This window comes from Bombina bombina, chromosome 6 (genome assembly GCF_027579735.1).
Source record: "Bombina bombina isolate aBomBom1 chromosome 6, aBomBom1.pri, whole genome shotgun sequence".
NCBI classification, from domain to species: domain Eukaryota; kingdom Metazoa; phylum Chordata; class Amphibia; order Anura; family Bombinatoridae; genus Bombina; species Bombina bombina.
This window is the reverse complement of record NC_069504.1, coordinates 535,535,760-535,547,786: the sequence shown is the minus strand read 5'-3', so window position 1 is coordinate 535,547,786 and position 12,027 is coordinate 535,535,760. Positions and strand designations below refer to the sequence as shown.

General features: G+C 40.7%; 1 protein-coding gene and 1 long non-coding RNA gene across 3 annotated transcripts in view; one reads left to right on the top strand and one right to left on the bottom strand.

The window, feature by feature from the left end:
* SLC24A5 (solute carrier family 24 member 5) overlaps positions 1 to 12,027 on the top strand; it is a 171,080-nt gene that overhangs the window by 7,127 nt on the left and 151,926 nt on the right. The gene's annotated exons all lie outside the window — the stretch shown is intronic.
* Positions 10,437 to 12,027, bottom strand: part of LOC128663241 (uncharacterized) — an 88,250-nt gene continuing 86,659 nt past the window's right edge. For both annotated transcript variants that reach the window (XR_008402839.1, XR_008402840.1), the window contains exon 4: positions 10,437 to 11,837. This is a non-coding gene — a long non-coding RNA (uncharacterized LOC128663241). The remainder of the gene's footprint in view (positions 11,838 to 12,027) is intronic.

The window sequence follows — 12,027 nt, the reverse complement described above, 5'->3', positions numbered from 1 at the left end:
ATGCGGCAGGAGATGTTAAGCAGGATTCATGATGGCCACTTGGGCATTACATAGCGCAGAGAAAGGGCAGCTACGACAGTATGGTGCCCTGGGATCAGTTCCGATATCGCAAGCCATGTGTCAAAATGTGCCTTTTGCCGGGAACACCGGCCTACTCAGAGAAGGGAGCCCTTGATTTCTACTCCGCTGCCTGCAGGCCCGTGGCAGAAAATAGCTGCTGATTTGTGCGAACTGCACGGGAAAAAGTACCTAGTCATGATTGACTACAATTCCAGGTATTTGGAGATTGCATGCTTGAATGAGATCACAAGTCAAGCCGTTATCACTCGTCTCAAGAGCTTGTTTGCCCGGTGGGGCATACCAATGAAGTTAGTAAGTGATAACGGAATGCAATTTGCTTCCACGTAATTAAGTTCTTTCAGCAGTGAATATGATTTTGTCCATTCTACAGCGAGTCCACATTACCCGCAGGCCAATGGAATGGCAGGTCAAACAACAAAGTTCATTTTGAAGCAATCTGAACCAAACCTGGCCCTCTTGTCCTATAGGGCAACTCCAATTTTAGCCCGGCACAGCTGATGCTAGGTCATCAGATTCGCACCACTTTACCCTCTGTGGGTGTTTTCCAGCCAACTAGCTCTGTTCCTCAGGACGAGGTCCTTAGGAAGGATGAAGAGGCTAAAAGGGGCTATCAATTCTTCTATGACAGGAAACACTCTGTGAGGCCCTTGTAGGAGCTGAATGTGGGGGCAAAGTGTCAGAGATAAACTGGATGATGAGAAGAAATGGAAGACTCCTGCTATGGTAATTGGACGCTCTCCAGAACCAAGGTCTTATGTAGTCCTTACTGATGGAGGGACAGTCGAACGTCAAAATCAAAAACCTCTTCAGCCAGTACCTGAGAGTTTAGGACTAGATGCCTCAGTACCACTGCCGGTGGGATCCCCTGTTTTAAGAGGGGTGCCTTCCCCTCAGCAATATCACAGCGGGAATACTTCTTTGCTTCCAGCAGACTCTCAATCACCTTCTTCTGTATCAGAGGACAGTTCATGTAAAATGACATCAAGTGGAAGAGTGGTTAAACTTCCAGCCTGATATCGGGATTAGCACTAGTTAAAGCAGTGACCGGAAGTATGGGCAGAATAATCCCATGGTTACTGTGGACTAGGGTAGTCTACCCCGATGTTCAAGTCAGGATTGTATTTCATGGTGTGTGTGTATGTATATTCTGCAAAAGGTTTAAACATAGAGGTGCACAGTCCCAAAATACTACAAAACTATACTTGCTGAGAGAAAGGATTGATTAAATACCAATATTAATCAAAGAAGGACAAAGGCTGCACAGTGGTTTCTAACGCTTTATTACTACTTGTGGGTATGACAAATCAGACTGTCTATCCTCCACCCAAATTTCAAATGCTATACTCTTGCATTAAATAAGGTACAAAACCCACAGGCTATGTGTACACATTATTCGGGATATCTCTTAATATCATTGTGTCGTTTTTCACAACTCTTTGTTTCTTTGCACACTATGATTAATGTTGGTCCAGCTTAGTAACCGTTTGCAGTTAACATGTTTGTTTTAAGAGATATCCCGAATAATGTGTACACATAGACTGTGGTGTTTGTACCTTATTTAATGCAAGAGTATACCATTTGAAATTTGGGTGGAGGATAGATGGTCTGATTTGTTAAGTCACACCCACAAGTAGTAAAAAAAGGGTATTTAATCAATCCTTTCTCAGCAAGTATAGATTTTTATTTATATATATATATATATATATATATATATATATATATATATATATATATATATATATATATATATATATATATATATATATATATATATATATAAAATTTTGCACAAGTCAGCAGTTCATATATAAATAGCAAAGTGCACGGCAGCCAGAGGGTCCTGCTCACCTCCAATATGTAAATCCCAAAGGAAAAAGGCAAATGGCTCCAGCACTGTTTCATAAAAGTGGAAAAACCTTTGAGGTGTCATCATGAAAAGACAGCAACGTTTCGGGTAACGCAGACCGTTAATCATGCTATGGATTGCTATGCAACACAGCTTTAAATAGGCTGAATACCATAATTGCAAACATATTAACTCCATAAGAGCCAAACATTGTTAGCCAAATGTGAATGTTTCTACTGCCATCTACAGGATAGGTTCATATATTACTCATAGTAAACATTTAAACCACATTTTTTTCTTCAAAGTTAGAAAATGTTAAGCACATAGGTAAAGTTAAACACATGAGCCATGTTACATATTTTGATCATGAGATCCAAAATGTAAAATATTTATATAAATGTGAAGAACTATAATTTGTAAAAAGCAAGTTACCAAGTTAAATGTGTTGTGCAAGCTGTATACTTCTATGCTCTGCAATAAAATAGCGTTGTACCTTCTATGTTGTGTCCTGCATCTCATGACAGTGGCATCCTGCAATACCCTTTTTTAAGAAACCAATGCAGAGAGAGCAACTCTGTGGCCCTCTCTGCATCAACCAGTGATGGTGCCAATCGTTGGTGGTGTGGGAGGGATAGCAGGGAGGCAGGTGGGTGGACCATCGCTGGTAGACTTCCTTCCTGTTAGGATAATGGGTCCAGGAGCACACACGTGCATGCAGGGGGGCGGGAGGGACCACTACAGATGTAAAATTAAAAAAAAATTGTTATGCATCAGTAAAGAATATACATAGCAAATGTAGTAAAAACGTTTTCTATCTTAGAAATCTTCACTGCTGTAATTCTTAAATGTTATGCACCCCTGCCACCTGCTGGCTGCAAGTAATATAGCAAGCACTATAATATGATTATGATTGTGTGTGAGGGTAATGTGTGTGTATTGTGAAAAAAAACTAGTCTGATATTTTACCACATAGGTATTTAATACACTTTTGGTGTGATACATTTTGTATATGTGTATATATATATATATATATATATATATATATATATATATATATATATATATATATATATATATATATATATATATATATATATATATATATATACCAGGCGGATGTCTCGTTGGAGGGTATTTCTGTAGACTGGAGTGTTCATATTTTTTATATATATATATATATATATATATATATATATATATATATATATATATATATATATATATATATATATATATATATATATATATATATTTTTTTTTTTTTTTTTTACATAACTGGTCCGTGAACCCCCATTTGAATAACCCTCGAGCCAGCACTGCATACAAGCAACCTGATTAACCCCTTCACTGCTGGGCATAAATACTAGTGAGGTGCGTAGCGGGCATCTAATTACCAAAAAGCAACGCCAAAGCCATTTATGTCTGCTATTTTTGAACAAATAATTTCAGTGAGAAACCTAAAGTTAGTAAAAAAAAAGTTAACTATTTTTTTTTTTATTATTTGATTGCATTTGGCGGTGAAATGGTGGCATGAAATATACCAAAACGGGCCTAGATCAATACTTTGGGTTGTATAAAATGTGTGTGTATATATGTGTATGTATATGTGTGTATCTCTGATGAAGTGCATGTGAGCATGCGGGAAACGCGTCAGATCTAACCCTGCACACTGTGACTGTGTCTTTTACCTGTCTGCTCAATATATTAACCACTTCAGAAAGAGTTTTGCAGTTCCTTGTTTTTCTCCTCTCTAATTATATATATATATATATATGTGTATGTATAATTTTTTTCTTTTTTTCAGGGATTCCTGACAGATATCCGTGTTACATTGGTTTGGAAATAGCAAAGTGCTACTTGTACTTATTGACACTTAACTTGCGAAAAACATGTAAACATTGGGTATTTCTAAACTCAGGACAAAATTTATAAACTATTTAGCATGGGTGCTTTTTGGTGGTTGTAGATGTGCAACAGATTTTGGGAGTCAAAGTTAGAAAAAGTGTGTTTTCTTCATAAATGGAAAGAGCCACAGCTGCATCAATTACTTTTGGGAAATAAGAACCTGGCCACCAGGAGGAGGCAAAGACACCCCAGCCAAAGGCTTAAATACCCCTCCCACTTCCCTCATCCCCCAGTCCATTCTTTGCCTTTCGTCCCAGGAGGTTGGCAGAGAAGTGTCAGAAGTTTGTTTTCATCTCTTATGGAGGGTAGTACTTTTCGACATGGGACAGGAGTTTTAAGTAATCCTGTCAGTCTCTCAGTGAGGGCTTAAAAGTTAGAGTCCGGAGATGCAGGAAGAGTCTTTCTGCGAAACCATCCCGGCTCATTTTAACAACTCCTCAAGCAATCAGCGTTGTCTAACTTCACTTCGCTGCCTGCTTCCTTCTCTCAAGTCCATGGCGGAGGTGAGTCTACTATCCGTCACACTTGAAGGACTGTGTTACTGTTCCACAGCGTAGATTCCGGTAAGATCGTTTCATTTTACTTCATGATTGTACTGTAACTCATTTGTTCCTGCAAACTCACATAAAAAAAATACAGGGTCTCAGTGGGACTCCTTTAAGTATCTTGGAATAAATGGTTAATATCTCCTGAGGGGGATTATTGAACAGGGGGATTTTTAATCATGTTTGTTATGTGATTCAATCTGCTTATGTGTAGTGTTAACTGGGCTCCTGGCTTTTTGGAACATAATGGCCTTTTGAAGTGACGCAAGCTTACGGTTGGGCATGCTTTTTTTGGATTGTATGGTTCACCTTGTGACCTGGCGTGTTTACGTTCTGGTCTCCCATTTCCGCATTCCTGACTATGTGGCAACAGAGAATTCTAGTCCGCTGGTGTCTGGTTCATAGAAGGTGGTGAGTGCCCCGGCCACTGTGGGTGTCAGGTGCCAGTTAAATTGTTTTATATATATATAGTCCATTTTTTGGTATCCTTTATCCAGTTATGGAGGATGCGGATGTTGATATTTGTTCAACTTTCTGATTCAGATTTTTCATCCTGTGACGAATGTGAATTGGCCCCATTGACTCAGGTCAGTCAGTTATGTTGTTTAGGCCATTTTTGAGCGCCTTTTTCCTCGGGCTCGGTGATTCAAGGGACTGCTGAGCCATCCGCCTCAGGGGGCCCTGTCCTCCGTTAGGTGAGTTCCCTACCGCTCCCTACTACTACACATGCGGGTAATCCAGGTTATGTTTTTTCCTCCTCGAAGGGTGGATTGTCCCCCCCCCCCCCCCGAGTTTGTGGCACTTTTTCGTTTTTACATACTTTTGGCAATTGCACGTCTACAAAGACCAGATGTTTAGTTGCGATTGTGTTCTTGCCCGATTGCCCCAGGTCTCTCGGCCACAGGAGGGCATGGGCAGTTCCCTGCTGGGTTGTAACTGTTCCTGAGTGTTGTGCCTTTCGTTACTGGCTGGCTCACCTTCGTGTTCAACTCAGACACGTATTTTGAGCTGTTTGGGGACCCTATCCTTTTTGGTTATGGGACTCATCAGTCTCCTCCTTCGAATGGCTCACCTCGTTAGACATGGGGGGATGAAGTAATCTCCTTTAAGTCTTGTTGTCAAGATCCTTCCCAGTTTTGTTGGAAGAACAGGGTTCCGTTAGGCTGGTCTTGCGGATCTTTATGTTTCTTCTTGGGCGTCAACCCTCGGGTGCCGGTTATTTTATTTTATCCGGTTAGGATGAATTTTTATTTTATTTTTAATACTATGTTTCCTGCGGGAACTTAAAAATCTCTGGGATCGATACTCGCTGTTTACTTCTACGGAATTTGTTTGGGATAAGTTAGTCCAATGTTTGTCTGTTTTGCTACCTCCCTCTCTGAGGGTGGATTTAGCCAGCTTGGCGGTTATGACCCTGTTTGCTGGCTGGTCCTGCTTGGGTTCAGATCTTCTGTCTAGCGGATTACTCGGACACGTGGCACCTATTATACCTTGCTGGTCAGGTTGGGGTGCCGAGTGCTCTTAACATTATTTATGTTCTTGTTATTTGTTTTACAAGTTTCAGCTAAGCATTCTTAAGAGGAATTGTGGGTCCATACGGCTCTTGGGATTGTTTCAGTCCTAAATAGCCATGTCTCTGGTGACTGGGTCAGTGAATTTTGCTGTGTCACTCTTTGTTTCCGACACCCTTGGAACCTAGAGTATGCCCTCCCATGTGGTGGGAAAATTAGAGGGTTTAGCGCCTCTTTCCGCCGGTCAGGGCAGTGTTGCTTTAGGAGATGGTTCACCTTTTGGGGGCCTTGGATTCCCTTTGGGAGTTGGGTGTTCCTTTTTTTGGGACATTAGAAAGTGAAGTTCTTTTGGGCGCCAGTTATAAGTCCTTTCCCGGTGTTTCTTGGGATAGAAGAGGTCCTAGTGGTTTTCCACTCATATGGTTCAGGTATTGCCATCCAGGTTGCAGCCAAACCATGTTTTACTGTTCCTCTGACTTCAAATCTGAGGCAATGTGGAGGCTTGATGTTGTTCTGTTTGGGTGACTCGTCCTCACTGTTCCCCTTGTGGCTAGTTGGACAGCTAGCTCAGCATACTAATGCTCTGTGGCTACTCCGTACTGTATCAAACCGAGGGTTGCTAGTTCAATCCCCAGAGAGATCTACTCAGCTTTCCTCCTTTCGAGGTAGATCAAATAAGCAGTGCCCTGTGTCCCTTAAGGGGGATTAGTCACACTTTCAAGCACAGCCATGTTAAGGTGGCTTGGACGCCCGTCGGCTCTAGTGTCCTTTTATGGCCCTGGCTCTTTGGAGTGTCGGGCTCCTACAGGGGGTGGTCTCTTCCCTTTGGGTCGGGACTTGGAAGGGCTTCTGGATTATTTCCCTGGGGGGGGTCTGTTGTGTTTTTTTTGTTTTTTGTTTTGTGTTTTTGTTTTTTCTCGGGCTTCTTGTCCTGATCTTCTGATTATCGAGGATTTTACTCTGTTTTCTCTTTGTGGATCCCGCTGTGGGATGTTAACGGTCCTTTATGATCCTAGAACTGGCCAGGGGGGTTCCAGTATCCAGTGTACTTGGGCTTTGCCCTTGTTCTGGTTGTTCTGTTCTACAACTTTGCCAGATTTACTGAGAGCCGGGACTCCTTGGGGCTTGTCTTTTGCCAGACGATACAGTTCCCCTGGGACAGCCAACTGACGTGACCTGATGGTGGGCTTTCCTGCCTAGCAAATGGAAGGTTTGTGGTTGCTCAGCTGTCGCTTTTGCACCTGGTATGTGTGCTAGCATGATGGTGTTTTAAGGGGTTCTTCCGTGTTTGTCAGTGACGTGGCCTTGTGTCCTCTTGGTTCTTCCTACAACTTCCTGTCTTATAAGCAGGTGTTTCTCAATGTTCTCCTCTTCAGGGGGCTTGTTGTTCTCCTTATGGAGGGTGGTTCCCTTTTTAGGGGCCTCTCCCGGATTTGGGAGGTCGGAACAGATGTTTATCTGGTTCAGGGATTGGTCTGCTCTTTGAGTTGTTCCTGTCCATCTGGGGAGCTGCTGGCTCCACATTGAGACTTAGTTTGGTGGCTTTGCCAGATCTTCTTAAGTTTGTCTTTAGGTTGAAGTGACTGTGTCCATACTTCCGCACTTTTGGGGGCTGGTCTTGGGGTTCCTTTCGGTCCCTTGCTTTCAGATCTGCCGTTGCTTGGGCTGGTCCAGCTAGGTGTAGGATCTGAGATATGTTGTTCATCCACAGGTCTTGGGGGTGACAGTAGACCTTCTTCTTTTTTAGAGGTTCTGTGCATCTCCCCCCTTTGAGATCTGTGAGTAGGCTTGGTGGCCTGGATTGCCTGGAGAGTGTCCTCTGTCTTGGAGGTTGGGCAGTCTATTGTGTGCAGCTGCTTCTTCCTTACAGATAGTATTTTCCGTGTCTTCCTACTGATGGCAGCGTGTTACTAGACTCGGATGTTTTTTCTCTGAGTTTGTTACTTGTTGTTCTGTTTACTCAGTCTCTGAGTTCTGACGTTTTGAGGACTTTGTCTTCAGCTGTCTTTTTCGGTGCTGTTGCACGATGTTTGGGAGATGTTTCTTCTTGATGATGCCTGTTTGCTTGCTCCTTGTGGGTTGGGTGTTATCTCCCCTTGTTTGAGATCCTTTTGGGTCTCTCTGGACTTGGCCTTCTTTTGAAGTTTTTTTTTTTTTTTTCCTTTATTGGATCTTGCTGTAACTTTTAGGGTATCCCTTTGGTTCACCCTTCGGGGGATTTTGGTACTGTACTAGTAAGGGTTGTGTGGGGACCAACTGCTGGGCGACGGTTCTCCTGGAGGAGTATTGGCTCAGTGAGTCTGCTTTGCAGTCTCTAGTTAGGCTTTCTGACTATCTGCGGGTCAGTGTCCTTGGGGTCTTTTCCTTCTAGTTTTTTTGCCCGGCTCCGACGAAGCGGGGTTGGGTTGGGTTGTGGTTTTTCAGGCCTGGTGCCCTCAGAATGGGCCACCTATTGTACCCTCCCATTTTCGCATTCTGCGTCTTCTATAGCTTGGGTATTGTTTTCCCATAAGTAACGAATGCAGCTGTGAACTCTTTCCATTTATGAAGAAAAACTTAAATTATGCTTACCTGATAATTTTCTATTCTTCAGATGGAAAGAGTCCACAGCTCCCCACCTGTATTTTTTCTGTGGGGTGTCTATTTTTTATTTTTTATTCTTCTAGCACCTTTTCACCCTGGTATTTCTTCTACTGTTCCTTGTTCCTCAACAGAATTACTGGGGGATGAGGGAAGTGGTAGGAGTATTTAAGTCTTTGGCTGGGGTGTCTGCCTTCTACTGGTGGCCAGGTTCTTATTTCCCAAAAGTAATGAATGCAGTTGTGGACTCTTTCCATCTGAAGAAAAGAAAATTATCAAGTAAGCATAATTTAAGGTTTGGGTTTTTTTTCAATTTTTTTCATCATATTTTATAAAAAAAAAATATGGTAAATTATAAGATATGATGAAAATAATGGTATCTTTAGAAAGTCCATTTAATGGCGAGACAAACTGTATATAATATATGTACAGTAAATGAGTAAGAGGAATATTACAGCTAAACACAAACATCGCAGAAATTTAAAAATAGCCCTGGTCTTTTTTACGGCAAGAAAATTGAAAAATGGTCTTGCCACAAAGGGGTTAAAGGAAATCAATATCTGTTTACCTGGAATGTGCAGATAACCACTGATAAAATTGCATGTTATTTTAACCAAACTGTGCCACATCCCCCATTATGTTCCAGTTTGGTACAGTCTAATACTTGATATTAATTTTTCATTTATGGGTAAGTTTTTAATGGGTTGTGGGTGATGTGATTATTTATATTCTCAATCTTTTAGTTGATTGTTTGTTTGTATATTTTGTAAAGAGCCTTTGTATAGGCCTGTTCAGAAACGCATGACATATTATTGTTGTTAATATTATTATTTAATAATTGTATACCCTGGAATTTGTAATATGTCCATTTATAAATATATCATCATTTTGCCACAGATGCCCATAGGCCAATGTGTTCGGAAAAGGTTTTATTTTCCAGGACTGTTCTTTGTATGTGAGATATTGAAACTTTATGTGATACAGAACCTTGATTTCCCAATACAGTGGTTTATTACAATGTATCATGGTCTATTTGTTGTTTTTTTTATGAAAATGAGAAGTAAAAGTTTTCTGTTTGCCATTTTGCTGCAAAACTCATGGTGCCTGCAATGATGGCAAGTCCTCTAGACTGTTGCTATGATAGTCTTATAGTAAAATTGCTGGGTTTGCTTTATGTCCGAGGACAGTGGCAGGTGGGGAGTTTGACTGGGGCGGTACATCTGTCAAACCGTAACGCAGGTGTCCTAAGGCGAGCTCAGGGAGGACAGAAACCTCCTGCGGAGCAAAAGGTCCACCACAAAGCGACATTTCTGACATTTCTGTCTGCTGAAAAGTACCCAAAAGACTTTGTCTCACATCTATAAAAAAAAGCTTGTGAATGACCACAAAGACAGTTTCTCTTAGTTAGCATTGCAACTCTTTAGATTAACTAATCCTAAGAAATAACTGACGAAAGTTTTTGGGGGCATTGTGTTACCCCAAATATCATTGTGCCCATAGGTTCCTTCCCAAAGAAATAGAATATCATCTATGAATCTCATTCAAATAGGAATGAGACTCATATATTCATCATTGTCGTCTGAAAATACTAACTTTTGTTCCCAATGACCCAGGAACAGGTTGGCATATGTTGGGGGAACCAGCTGTGGCCATCACTGGGCGCTGATTCATTCGTTAAATATGAACCATACTCCTCAATAGGAGTATATGTAATCCTTTCAAAATAGATGTATTAACATGAAGATGAAGAAAACAATCCCTATTGGCCGTTAAAATCATGTGACTTGATGACCACATTAAAGCGTTACGATTGGTCGAGTGGTGGTGATTGACGTCCACTCTGGCCAATCGGAATCGAGCAAAATAACCTATGAGCTCATAGAAGTGATATTTTCATAGCAGTAAAGTGAAGTACGAAATTAAGACATGGTATAAATAATTTAGCTCCTGTATTGAAGAAGCTTAGTATTCAGTTCAGATGCATTTATTATTGTATTGGAATCCTTTAGGGAACAAATGTTCTGGTTAATGGTGCACTGAAACATTGGTAATTATTATACCTTGTAACAATCTTTATGTAAAAACTACTGCTTTTTATTTTTTTGCGAATAGCAGGCTGATACGTTTTTAAAAATGGTCTGAATGTAGATGAGGAGTGTGTTTGTTTCTGAATGTTATTGCATATTTTCTTAAATTATGCAAATACAAGTGAAATATTTAATCATGCAGTGCAAAAAACTTTTATATATGTATGTACAGGTTACAAACCACTGTAGCTTATAAACACAATCTCAACAGTTTTGTCTTGGATTTCAGCATTGCCATTCTTCCATTAAAGGAATAGGAAAATTTAAAATTAAACTTACATTATACAGAGTATCTAAGTGTGACAGTTTTAAATTTACTTTATCATCCTTGGGGAGACTTCTGTCAGGGTCATAATTTGCATAAATTAAGAGAAAAGCATTCAACCTGGGAACGAACAATAGCATAATAGCTTGTTCTATAGCTAGTACCCAAGCTACAGGGAAGTTCTTCTCTGTGAAAGGCACATGTTGAGCAAAAAGAGACTGCTTCTTGGGTGGTAACTAGCCATAGAACAAGATATTATGCTATTGTTGGTTCCTAGGTTGAGCGCTTCTATCTTTTAATTCATGCAAATTATGACTCTTAGGAAGTCTCCCTAAGGGTGATGCGGGAAGCCAGACGTGGACCCGTTGCTCAGTGTCCCTAGAGGGATATGGCTGCACCTCACTGATGAGGCCCACAATAGGCCGAAACGTACATCTGGGGTTTTGCCATTTTTCTCGTTCATAGAGGGACTGCCTAGTATTTCGGGTCTGGACTGCACTGTTGAGTCACAATCAGACTGATATGCTACAGGAAAGTTCTTCCCTGTGAAAGGCACATGTTGAGCAAAAAGAGGCTGCTGCTTCTTGTGTGGTAACTAACTAGCCATAGAACAAGCTACTGTGGAGCACTTCTATCTTTTTATTTAAAGGGACACTGAAGGCACAAAAAAAGTATCACCGCTGAAAAGAAACCACAAAAATCAACCTAATTACAATGCCCTATCTGTTTCAATTACTTGCCGTTTTTAAAGATGCTTGGCTTAGAAGTTTTTAACAATTTCCAAACCCACTCCATTTTACAATCTTATTGTTGTTCATTCCGGGCTGACAACCGCGGTTGGAAGATCGCGACCGTTATCCTTGTTGCGCTTGCGCAAGATAGCGCAACGTCATCGATTAAGTCACTCTCTGCATGTCAGTTCTGTATGTAGTAGACCCGTTCTATTGATCGCGGATCAGAAGAGTTTGCTGCACTGTGTAGGTAAGTTGGTTGCGTGAATGTGCTTTGAGATTCTCCCTAGAATTAACAAGCAATAAACTTTATAAAATAGAATATACATAGCATTAAAGATAAAATATATATTTAAAAAAAAAAGAATCTCCCTAGAATTAACAAGCAATTTAAAATTAAGTTGGGAATACTATTTATTAAAACTGATAAATATATACAGTAAAAACGATCAGTTATTTATTTCATTTTGGATCTT